Raw genomic sequence first — 13061 nt, forward strand, 5'->3', positions numbered from 1 at the left:
AGCACCCATGGGTGACCGTTTTCATTAAAATGTCCCGGTCGTCTTTTCTTGCCATTTTGTGTTTGTGAGGTCCTTCTTGGGTTTTACTCTGCGCGCCAGGTTTGAGCCCCTAGTTCCTTTTTGCGGGCTTCAGCCCTGAAACCTCTGGCTCCAGTGTGTCTGGAAAGGCATGATGTGAGGGAGGTTCAGGAAACTCCCCTGTTCTTTGTCTCTAGGAATGCCTGAATGCAACCAGTCCCGATTGGCTGGCTGTCATTTCAGGACAGCCACCCTGCTGTGTGATTGACATCCTAGGAACTCCGACTAGAGTCAGAGTTCCCAAACACCCGACAAGAGAGAAACCCAACAAAGAAACAGTGAACAAAGCTTGCTGCATCTTTGAATTGTCTGGTGAAGCCCTGCTGCTGTGCTGAAACTTTTTGGAAGGTACGACTTCTTCCCTTAGGTTAGTGGGACAAACTAACCCCGAGAAGAACTCCACTGGACGATCTTCCCCGATTGGCTGTACTACTTAGGTGCTGGAATAACCGAGTGCCAGGGGTTGAGAAATCCGTAGTTTAGTGCAACGTATGAAATCCGGCCAGACGCTCCTGGAATATCCTAAAGACACTCCAGAAGCAGAACGACCAGAGCTCGAGTCCCCTCACCGGAGTGCAGGACCCAAGGAGTGAAGGAAGCCCAACCGGTATCCAGGATCTGGGGTGGTGTTTGCCAAGCACTGAAACCACAAAGTGCCACTGATCCGAAAAGCCCATAGCTGCCGACCTGCAAGTTGCTGACGCAAGAGCCCTCCAGACGTCCTCCCTCTTGTCCCCACGAATGAGGCTCAGGAACCCATGTTCTGCACAGCTGCAACAGGACAGAATCCAGCTGGACCACTCTTTTTAGACTTGGGGTATTTACGCTGTGCTTTTCTCAGTTGAGACTTTCATTTGCTTACCTTAGTGTTAATTCCAACTCTGCTTTTCACAGGCTTAACAGCTTGTGACCCTACAAGTGATTTCTACAAAACTCTAACTTTGTGCAAGACTTGTATTATCCAAGAAGTGCCTCAGCTCCATAGACTGCTCTAATTGACTTTGGCTGTCCTGGCTCCCTGCAGACTCTAGTCCATTGACTTTGATATGTATGTCCTTCATAGATGGTAACTTGTTTTAGACACATTGCTGGGAAAGGCTTGTCTAGACCTCATTGGAAGATTTAAGTATACTCCGATGCCCTGAGAACCACCTTAACCTTTTGCTTCCTCTATCCTTTCCGCAAACTCAGAATCTGCAAAATAGAACTAGCGATATATAAATGCCATTACTGTCCTTGTGAATGAAGTTACCTCTGGGTGTAGGAAGTGTGTAAAAAGCATATGCAAAGAGTATCCACTAACTTGTGCGGATTCTGGTAAATTATATGTGATTGTTACATATCTTGCCCTTTTTAAAGACCACATTTAAAAATTGATGTTAAATAACTATTTATAACTGAAACCTTGAGTGCAAGTGTTAGTTGGCTACTTGTATTTGCAAATTTCATTGCTAGAGCTCACATTTACCCCTCTTGAGATAAGTCTAGCTGCTAGGACACTAACAACTTGTGTAGTACAGACCTACCCAAAAGGTGAGTTACCTAATACCAAACAGATAAGTGTTGTGTAGTCTCACAGTGTTACTATGTTACCCAAATGAAGGAACACTAACATCACTAAAACATGTTACCCTCAAACATTTAGAACCTTACTGACAGCCACTAAACCAATGTGGGCTGTGTGTACAAATGATTAATACAAATTACAAACTATTCACTAAAATAATATTTTAATGAATTTACTTATTCATAGCACAAACATTAAAAAGCATACACCACATAAAAGTATACAATGTTAAAGTAATTTTTCCACCACACAGAATCAAGTACACATGCTTGATATAATCCGCAATAGCAACTTAATTTCTCTTGTTTTCTGCTGCGTACACAACAGCCCAACGAATTTTAAGAAGAACTTGATAACCTCCTCTGAAAGTGAGATAATCCATCCTGTAGACAGAGGAACCAGGATTATAGAGAATAGAAAAGCCTACAGAAAGCACAAATCATACTTCTGCCCCCTCAAGAATGTCCAGTTATTAACACCAAGGACATAAACTTATATAAGTTGGGCTATTGTGTACGCAGTAGAAAACAAGAGAAGTTAAGTTGCTATTGCGGGCTATATCAAGCATGTGTACTTGATTCTGTGTGGTGGAAAAATTACTTTAACATTGCATACTTTTATGTGTTGTATATGTTTTTTAATGTTGATAATTGTGCTATGAATAAGTAAATGAATTAAAATGTTTTTTAGTGAATAGTTTGTAATTGGTATTAATCATTTGTACACACAGCCCACATTGTTTTAGTGGCTGTCAGTAAGGTTCTAAATGTTTGAGGGTAACATGTTGTTTTAGTGATGATGTAAGTGTCCCTTCTTTTGGGTAACATAATAATATTAATCCTCACTTGGTAGGAGGGACTATCACCATACTGTGGGACAAACCCCTGAACGAAATAACGTCAGTGTTACTACATCAATTCTCACCAAACATGGTGTTTAAAAAGGATGGCTTGTATATACAAAGTGTTGTGCACAGAAGAAGTGCATTATTGAAAGAGGCCTCAAGCCTTGCAGAAGGTTGGAATGCTCCCTAATCAAAGGTGATCTTTTAGACTGTCCCTCACTTTGGAAAGGATTCCTTTACAGTGATGCAAGTAATCAGTAGGTGTATACCAGCCAATAATATCTTCCCATACAGTCGAAGAACATAACGGGTGGCTGTAACGCAGAAATGTAAGAGGTGCAACCCTTCAGAGTACTTGGGTTGTCAGGGGGAGATTTTTAGGCCTCATTTCTAGGTCCTGCATATACCAAACTACTTTATTTACATAGAGTTTCCTTTGAGTTATCTTGAGTTTTCCTGACTAATTGATAGTATGGCTTGGGAGTCGAGGAGACTCCTCAGAAGAATGATTAAAGGCAAGTAAACCTTCATTAATGCACAATAACGGGATGTACACAAAAAGTCAACATACATTACTTCTAAATGTATATAGATGTAAGATCGCTCAGTGGGCAGAGCGCTCGCTGCTGCGATCAATGCGTGATCTGCAGGTCTCAAGTTCTAATTCCGACAAGGCCAACTTAACCATTAAACCTTCAGAGGTTGATAAAGGAGTACCAACTTTGGTTGGGATGATAAATGTATGCAAATGTGTTCTATGTACAGCACTTTGTTGAAAGCACTTTATAAACAAGTCATTAACAAGTCATTAGCATTATCATAAATGTATGCAAGTCAAACAATGTTTTAAAGGTAAAATTAACTTCAGATTACAAAAAATTGTCAGAAAACGAGGACCAAATGGACTTTGAGAGGACCACAGCCCCTGTAGTAACAATTATCCCAGGCTAGCCTACCAAAAGAAGACATGGAAAGGGATGGGAAGACCCAAAGCCAAAAGGTCCAGTCAGCAAGTACAACTCAGCACTCTCCGTAAGGGAAATTGCTGTTCTGGATGAGACTGATCAGCAAACAACACAACGACCTTGAAACAAAGGAACTCTAGCTCAAAGGGGGATAGGCCTCACCCCTCAGATTCATAACAGAGCCTGCATAGGTAGCCAGAGGAGCAGCAATCCGAGGCTGCCTGCCAAGTGATCAACAAAAGGATGCCGGCAGGGAGGTCAACCACCACTTCAGGAAGAGTCTGGGGACCTCGTAGATGTAGAATAAAAGAAGAGATTGTCCAAGACATTGTCAAAGAGCAGCAGATGTTTTGGTTGCCAGGCAGATTGGCACGGTCAGAAAACTAAGAGCTTGGATGAAATACCTTCCAACTCAAGCTAAAGGCATAGGGATCCCCTGGATGAAGTTCAGAGACTTGGGATCAGACACTTAGCTATAGAATCCCCAGGGGTTAGGGGGAGTCACTCGGAGCAAAGTGCAGCAAAACACGCCACTGAGATCCCCACATCATGAACAGTCCAAGGGTCCCACTATACTTTTCAGTAGTCGAAAAAGTCCAGCAGAGGTAAACCGCCACACTGGGGTAGAGAAGATTGTATGGTCAAGAAAACAGGTGAGACTTAGATAATGGTCGACACGAAAACTTCAGACCAACTGATCTAGCTGTCCCCACCCGTTCAAGGGAAAGGAGCACAAAAAGAAAAAAAAAACAGTCTGTTCACAGTCGGTTCACATGGCACCAACAAAAAGCTGAGGCAGAACTTCTGTTCCAAATCCTGGAGTATGGGGTTCCTTTGGCTACTTTAGAATCCAATTCGAGCAGTTCTGAAGGAATCTTAATTTGCGAAGTATTTAGCTGGCATAGTAAACAAAATAAATGTTCATACAACAAAATAATGTAAGCTTTCACCTCAGTGCCCCAGAATAAATCTAGGATTACAAGCACAATCAATTCAGCAATTGGTCAATAAAATCAATAACTTAACATCAGTTTCCTAAACCTATTGCATAATTTGTACCTTAACTGCCCCCTCCAACCAGCATCTACCAACCGGTATATTATTAAAAATGAGGACATGTTCTTATGTGCTACATTATGAATTATACAAGCATATTTTAAGAGTATTTTCAGTATTGTCAAGCACTTCACAGAACAATGGAGTTTTTGTGGCAGTTTCTATTGCCAATTCTCTTAAGCAAAGATGACAATACGTTGCTAAAAGCATTGCACTGAGCCATGAAGACTGCTGGCAATGACAGTTTTGTTGTACACTAAAACTAAATTAAAAACTAAATGTAAAATTGATTTACAGATCAAAAAGAGTTGTCCATGCCAGTTGGCATTCCATTTCCCTTAGGTGCAATTGTCCCTCCATTTATGCCCAACCCCCCCCCCTCCCGCCCCACCAAAACTCTTTGCTTTTGTTTGGCTTACGTAACCTGACTTTCCAGTGGAGCACAGCCTTCAGCTGCACCACTCTAGGCTTATCTTAATGTGTTATGTGGAAACTGACACGTCCTTCAGGTGGTCAGTGCTGGGAAACAATGGTTCCCTTAGTCTTGTTTTATGGCCCTAGCCACCCTCTAAGGATTTTCTGTTGATTGTACAAGTGTGCCTAGGACGTACTGGTAGCAGCAATTAATTTCTAAAGTATTTTCACTTAATAAACCAAAATTAGTTTACCGTGTTCGGCTCAAGACTGTGGCCAGTGCCGAAAATGGCTGTGCCACAAAGTCTTTTGTTCTGTCCTTTGGCCATTTTGTCCCTTTGCCTTCTCCCAGGTCGAGTGACCCGGGTATTCCTTATTTGGACATGGTGCCAGTATGTCTGGTATGCCTGAATGACTGGAACCACTGTGGGCCGTGAATGCAAGAGAGCAGCAGATCTTCCATTGGCTATCCCAGATTTGAGAGCAAAACAAATCTTGGATAAGAGAAGGAGTTCTGCATCCATTCCAGATTGATCAACTGAAGTTCGCATCGAACTACAGAAGGAGCCAAGTATCCTGAAACCAAAGAGCAGACCCGTGGAACTGCTGGAGACGTGCTGGAAGGTTTGGCACCCTGACCCCGCTATTGTCCCCTCACACTGCTGCTTTTGTTTCGATCACAGAAGGCCTGCACGGGCGTTTTGACCATTTGGAGTAGAGACCTCGACTGCTTACCCTTGCAAAGAGCCTCTTCGGAAGTGTTACTGGGCCATCCAGGGAACAAACTAGCTCAAACCCATGTAGGAGCGCTGCCGTCCTGAGATGACACTCAAGACTTTGGGAAATCGCTAACTTATGGTCCTGGGCCTTCTCCTTGTTGTCCTAGCTCCTCTGGGTCACGATTGCGAGGGTGCCACACGCAAGCATTTTAGGTCCCTGTGTCACCCTACTGTGGCGATGGTCGTAGGAGCCTTGCATACGTGCCCCCCCCCTGAGATGTGTTGCACTTTAACAGACTTACTTTCTTTAAGAAAAGACTACTGTCCCACCATGGACGATCGTCCTGTCCCACAGCCGCTGAGAGCCGGAGCGACGCAACTGCAGGTTAAACCTACAAGCGACCTGAACTAGACTGGCAAAGTTTGTCCCGGACCGTGTCAAGGGTCGGCGAGTACTAGCATCACTTACCGGTGGCCGCCTGGCAAAGCCATTGTTCATTATGCACGAGAATCCCTGAAAAGATACTCACCTTAGCTGGGTTAGCCTGCGCTCGCTAGCTATTCCCGAAACGTGTTCTACCTGCAAGAGTAGACTCTCCTCAAATAGGGCATTATTCTTCAGCGCCTCAAACCCCTCCCTGAACTGCTCCCTGAAGGGGACCAGCTTTAACGCATGACAGCGCATAAACGCACTGCTGCACTTTTGAGCATAGGGCTCTCCACTTCGTAGGGCTTACGTTTGCATAACTGCCTAATGTGATAATTGTGTAAACTTTCCTAGCCTGTTACAGGTTGTGGTTGTGTTCTCCCCATTATCCGCATTAGGCAAAGCGCATTTGTATAGATCGTAAATAGTGCAAGGCGAACAAGTTACTCTCTTAATTGGTAACGTTCTTTCGATGGGATGGTCCGACGACCTAATCCATATCTATGACATGTAATCACCACAGCTGTGCTGCTTCGGAAAATCTTCGGCGTCTGATCCTGCGTCGATGACGTTGATACGCCGCCCTGGAGGACTACCTCCGACGGCCGACGTCAACCGAAGTGATAAGTAGGACGCACAACGCCCATAGCCTCAGTTGTAGTTTTTTCCCAGAACGTGTGGCACCAGTCTTCAGCCAGTCTGACACACAAAGCCTTGTGGAAACGTAAGCTGCAATCGCATAAGAAATTTTGTAGCGGGGAAGAAAGGGAGGGAGCGATATGGAATACGTCGGACCATCCCATCGAAAGAACGTTACCAGGTAAGAGTAACTACTTATTCGAGGGGATCGGATCCTCCGACGTATTCAATATCTATGACAGGCTCCCAAAGCAGTACCAATGCAAGGAGGTGGGAAAAGAATTGATAAAAATAGAAATTTAGAATGCCCAATCAAATTGCATAGTAAAGGACCGCCTTGACAAAGGCCAGATCCTGCCCACGGATAGAATCGAGGATAGTGGCGTACAAAAGTATGTACTGAAGCCCAGGTGGCTGCATCACAGATGTTACGAATAGGAACACCCCTCTGCAGGGCAGTAGAGGCAGCCATACCCCTGGTAAAATGGGCCAGCAAGCCGACCAGTGGGTCCTTACCTGCCAAGCGGTAAGGCTCAGATAGCCAAAATAATCCAGCGAGACAAAGTCTGTTTCATCACAGCTTGTCCCAACGCTTTCCAGTGTAACCAATGAAGAGTTGATCGTCCACTCTGACCTGGGACATGCGTGAAATATAAAAGCTTAACACTCTCCTAGGATCAAGCCCAAGGAGCCTCTCCTCTTCCTTACCAGGATGTGGAGGAGGATAAAGCGCCAGAAGAAAAACCTTCTGGCCTAAATGAAATTCCGACGCCACCTTCGGAAGAAAGGAAGGACGAACTCTATGGACAACCCTGTCTTCATGAAACAGTGAAGGGTGGCTTAACTGAAAGTGCCTGTAACTCACTCACTCTGCGAGCGGAAGTGACCGCAACCAAAAATACAGTTTTAAGAGTTAACAGTCTCAAAGGGCATGAATGCAAAGGCTCAAACGGAGCACCCATCAGAAACTTGAGAACAAGGTTCAAATCCCAACTGGGAACGGGGAAAGGTGACGGAGGTAACACAATGAGCCCTTTCAGAAACTGAGAAATTAAAGGAATTTTAAAATAGGAACACTTCAGACGAGCGCTTAAATATGGACAGCGCCGCCAGGTAACCTTTAACGGTACCCACTTGCAAGTCCCTGTGGGCCAAAGAAAGCAAAAAAGACAGAACCATGGGAATGTCACATGCAAAAGAATCCACATTCTTAAACCTGCACCAGTCGCAGAACTTGCGGCAACGGCACAGGGACTTTGTTGCGGGCTGTCTGGCCGAGAGCAACACACCCATCACGTCTTCAGGGAGGTCCCAATCCTTATACCTCAACCTTTCAGAAACCAAGCCTGAAGGTTGAGGGATCCGACCTCTGGATGGAGAACCTGACCCCCCTCCTGTGAGAGCAGATTGTCTCGGTAGGGAAGACGACGTGAAGGGCAGATGGACAAGTCGAGAAGGTCCGGCTACCACGTCCTCCGGGCCCACGCTGGAGCAATGAGGATCATCCGGGAACCAAATCTCCGTAACCTCCGCAGTACTTGCGGGATGACAGGGACAGGAGAAAACGCGTACAGCAGTGGGAATGACCACTCCACCTCGAACGCGTCTCCTAAGGCTCCTTTTGGAGGAAATTCCTGCGACACGAACGCTCGCACTTCCAATTGACACTGGCGGCCAAGAGATCCACTTGAGGGCTCCCCCAAAGGGCAAAGATCTCCAGGAGAATCTCCTCAGCAAACTCCCACTCATGAGAGATCGCGCTCTGCCTGCTCAGAGCGTCCGCCGTCTCGTTTTCGTCTCCGGCCAGATGAACTGCCGAGATCGAAACTTCCTGCTGGATTGCCCAGAACCAGAGCTGCATCGCCTCCCTGCACAGAGGACGTGACCCTGCCCCGCCCCCTTTTTGTTCAGGTACTGCATGGCCACCGTGTTGTCCGTCAGGATCAGGACATTCTTCCTTCACACAGTCAGCAGAAAAGCCTTCAGGGCTAGCCTGACGGCCCTCAACTCCAACAGATTGATATGGAGTCTGGACTCCCGACGGAGACCGACTGCCAATTCATTGGCATGAGCTCCCCATCCCGTGAGGGATGCGTCCGTCATGATCGTCACCTCCGGCCAGGGTAGCCAAAATGGAGCCCCCTTCATCAGATTGTCTTCGACGGCCTACCACAGAAGGTCCTGGGCGACCGAGGACAGCACCTGCACAGGGTCCTACAACCTGCCGGAGGACTGATACCACTGGAGCTTGAGTGCCCATTGCAAAGATCTCCTTCGCAACCTGGCCTCTGGCACCAGAAAAATGCAGGATGCCATGAGGCCGAGCAATCTCAAGAACTCGAACGCTGGGAGACTCTGGGCAAGCTGAAACTTGTGCACCATCAGCTGAATGTGATGAGCCCTCACCTGGGGCGGAAAACACTGCCCCGGGGACGTGTCGAGCACAGCTCCGATGTACTGGAGCCTCTGAGTTGGTGTCAAATGGGACTTCTTTAAGTTGAGGGAGAAGCCCAACTTGTGGAGGGAGTGGCAGGTGACTGACAGATGATCCAGGACTTGCTCGGGAGAGCGCGCCCTGATCAACCAATCGTCCAGGTAGGGGTAGAAGTGAATCCCCCTTTCCTGAGGCGCACTGCCACCACTACCATGAACTTGGTAAAGACCCTCGGCGCGGAGGTCAAGCTGAACGGTGGGACCCGAAACTGAAAGTGCGAGTCGCCAACCGCAAACCTCAGGCACTTCTTGTGCTTTGGATGTATCGGCACGTAAAAATAAGCGTCCTTGAGGTCGAGACACACCAACCAGTCCTGAAGTTGAAGGGCCTGGAGGACTTGAGAAAGAATAACCATCTTGAACTTGTCCTTCCTGAGGAGTTTGTTCAAACCGCGCAAGTCCATGATGGGTCTCAAACCCCCGTCTTTCTTGGAAATCAAAAAATATGGGGACTACCATCCCTTGTTCCTCTCCGCTACAGGCACCAGTTCTATGGCGCCTTTCTCCAGCAGGGATTGAATTTCCTGCGCATAGAGCAGATCCGGACTCTTCAAAGAGATTCCCCGGTGGATTGTCTTGAAGCCTCTGCCAGAAAGGAAGACAGTAGCCATGAGTTATGATCTCCAGAACCCACACATCTGAAGTAATGGTGCGGCACTCTGCAAGATGCTGCGGAAACCTTCCCCCAACTGGCAAACCATGGGACATGGCCTCATGACTGAGCTGAAGCGGCTGCGGCGTTGCCCGAGAGCAAAGAGGCAACAGCCCGAGCGGCCTTGGCACCTTGAGTACCTTGTTTTCACCCCTGGCACTCCTACGGTGGCCCCTTTGACTGGCAGCTCCTCTCGCTTTACCAAAGGAGGAGTAATAACGAAAGGAACCTCCCCTCCATTGCTGTCCCCTAGGACGAAAAGGCAGAGGTTGGCGAACTGCAGCGCCCAACGACTTTGCTGCAGCTTTGGAGGTCTGCAACCTCTCAAAGCTATAGTTAGCCTTGCTGCCAAAAAGATGTTCCCCCGTCAAAGGGCATGTTGAGGAAAAGAGGGCGCTAGAGAGCTGTCCAAGATGGCGGCCTCCCTGTGAGCTCCGTGAAGCTCCCACAAAATCCTGATGAATCGTTGCTATCGTGGTGGTGAAACTAAGCTTTGACACCGGCATTATCTAGGCGAGGCGCTTTCGAACCCAGATCCACAATTATTGTGCCTGCTGCTTCGCCTTGAGACTCCCGGTGGAGAAGAACCCCCCCCTTTCCCGGTGCAGGCCTGGAGTCACGGCCTCTGCTCGGGCGCAGAGGACTGGGAGCATGGAAAATTGTTCAGCGGTTAGGAGCCTGTCGCCCGACTGCAACATCCAGGAGGCGGCGGGCTCTGAGACTGCCGGATGAGCCCTGCGGTTTCGAGGCAGTGGCGTCGGAGCGGCATGAGAGGAGCGACCCAACCAGAGCCGGTGCGGGGAAGAAAGTCGAGGCAGCCGCCCACGACCAGCAGCAACCCAGGTACGAGCGCCAGACGCTTCCCCTCGCCGCATACACGCGCGCGGAGGCACGGCAGCAAATCCCCGAGCTCCCCCGTGTGACAGGCAAGACAACGGAACCGCCAGGGCCTCAACGGGTCACGCGCCAGCGAGCCGGGAGTGAGCGGCGCTGACACACGCCCCCCCCCAACCACGAGGTATAACTCCCGAGGCTACGTCGGCCTGGAACCCCGCTGCCCCCAGTCCAGAAAGCAGCAGAAAGCGACGGGAGGCGCGATCCAGGCACGCATGTCGGAGTCCAGGAAGAAGAATTCGGCAATGAGCGGCAACCCAGGGCCCCAGCACTGAAACACTGCGAAGCCTCGCTGGCCCTGGAACTCCGGACATCATACAGAGACACCCCATATGGACCTGAGCCCTGAGAATTGCCATAGATTTCCTGTGGCGCCGGGCCCCCGGTGCTATCCCAGAAGCGTACTTCCCAACAGCACTGCCACCTCCCCTCAACCCACCAACAAATATCCGGCGCATAACGAAGACGCCATATCATAGGAGGTGACACAAGGCCCTGTCTCCAGGCCGGCTCGCTCCGCCACCTGGCCCGGCAAGTTATAAATACAATCGCCCTGCCCGATCGCATGGAGCAGCACCACACAGCTTCCAGAGTCGCCGACGCGCCTGTCCACAACAAGAAAGGGGAAACCAGATAGGTCGCAGAGAAAGCTGCCTTTTGAAAGTTGCTCCTCTACCAAAACGACCCCCCCTAACAGTAGGTCTCAATCCCCCACCCAGGCTCCACCTCATGACAGAAGAATCACAGGACTTCGATATCAGGGAAACACTACTTGACCTCAAAGCCGGCATAGGCGGCCCGAGTGGCAAACTAGACACACTTTCCTCCAAAGTGGACCAGCTCGAACACCGGCTGGACGGGCATGCAAACCGACTAGACGCAGTCGAGCAGAGGGTCTCAGACCTTGACGACGGGGCGTCAGCCATGGCTACCAGAGTGTCCTCACTCGAAGCGCAGATGAAAATAGTAACAGCCAAAAATGAGGACTTCGGTCGCTCCCGGCGCAATAATATAAGGATCGTCGGAGTCAGAGAGCACCAATTGACCACCAAGATGGAAGACCACGTAGAGAAGATCGGCACTGACTTGTTCGGCCCTAATATCCTGTCCAAGCTTTTTGTAGTTGAACAAGCTCACAGAATACCTAACTCGAGACCTATCCCCGGGACGAACCCACGTCCCATTATAGCTAAACTGCTGAACTATAAAGATCGTGGCGCAATCCTCAGGGCCGCAAGAGTTAAAGGAGATCTGCAATACGATGGAGATAAGTTACAGTTCTTCCCAAACTTTTCACAAGCAGTCCAGACACAAAGACAGTTGTTCACAGCTGTGAAGCGCAGACTGCAGGAAAACCAAATTCAGTATTCAATGATATTCCCGGCGAAACTCTGCATTCAATTCGAAGGGAAGACCCAATTTTTCAACACTCCCGAAGAGACAAGTGACTATCTGTATCGTAACGGCTGTAGGCCTGCCCATAACAATGGTCTCCCACAGAGAGGGAACCACCCGAGTAGAGACGCGCCATAAAGCTATCGCCAGGAGCTAACACAAATCAAATCCACCGGCTCTCTGCTGACACAATACATTCATCTCCACGAAATAGAAATGCAACAGTAGGAGGGAGCAACCTTGTCTTGGATGGCTACTAGCGCCCCTTGCACAGCAATGTTGACAGTTTGGTTTATAAGGGATTGTTTGTCGTGGGCCTGTTGGGGGTTGCCCACCCAAGGGAGGGAATCGAGTTCAACACAGCCACCTTTCACCCCACACCCACACCCCGCAATGAGCATGCAGCTCAAAGCTACCCAAACAGAAGCCAAACTCTCCAGAATCTCGCATGAATCGATTCATCAGTCACATCATCCAAACCCATCAAATATAAATTCACCAGACCTCCCAGATGGCAGCGACAACACTTAAGGTCGCCACCTGGAACATTCATGGTGGTAACCAGCCGGCGAAAACAAGGAAAGTCTTCCAATATCTCCGAAGGCATAAAATCAACATTGCCATACTGCAGGAAACACATCTCCTGACATCGTCGGAACTGCACTGGGCCGGATCCTGGGGCCGCCATAGGTATTTCTCATCATACTCATCCTATGCCAGAGGAGTCGCAATTTTAATAGATAGGAGAGCGAACTTCAGTGTAATAGACTCGCAGAAAGACTGAGGGATAAGCCCTATTGGTGAGGGGGATAATCGCGGGAAAGGAAGTAGTAATTGTGAACTCTTACGCACCGAATACCGATGGTCCAAACAACTTTAACTGGGTGATGTCCCAACTAGTAAAAACCAATGCGGCAA

General features: G+C 48.5%; 1 protein-coding gene across 2 annotated transcripts in view; it reads right to left on the reverse strand.

The window, feature by feature from the left end:
• The window catches only part of NUP98 (nucleoporin 98 and 96 precursor), a 2071147-nt gene that overhangs the window by 1483641 nt on the left and 574445 nt on the right, over nt 1-13061 (reverse strand). The window lies entirely within an intron of this gene.

Source organism: Ambystoma mexicanum, chromosome 7q (assembly GCF_040938575.1).
Source record: "Ambystoma mexicanum isolate Mex_15411 chromosome 7q, UKY_AmexF1_1, whole genome shotgun sequence".
Lineage (NCBI taxonomy): Eukaryota > Metazoa > Chordata > Amphibia > Caudata > Ambystomatidae > Ambystoma > Ambystoma mexicanum.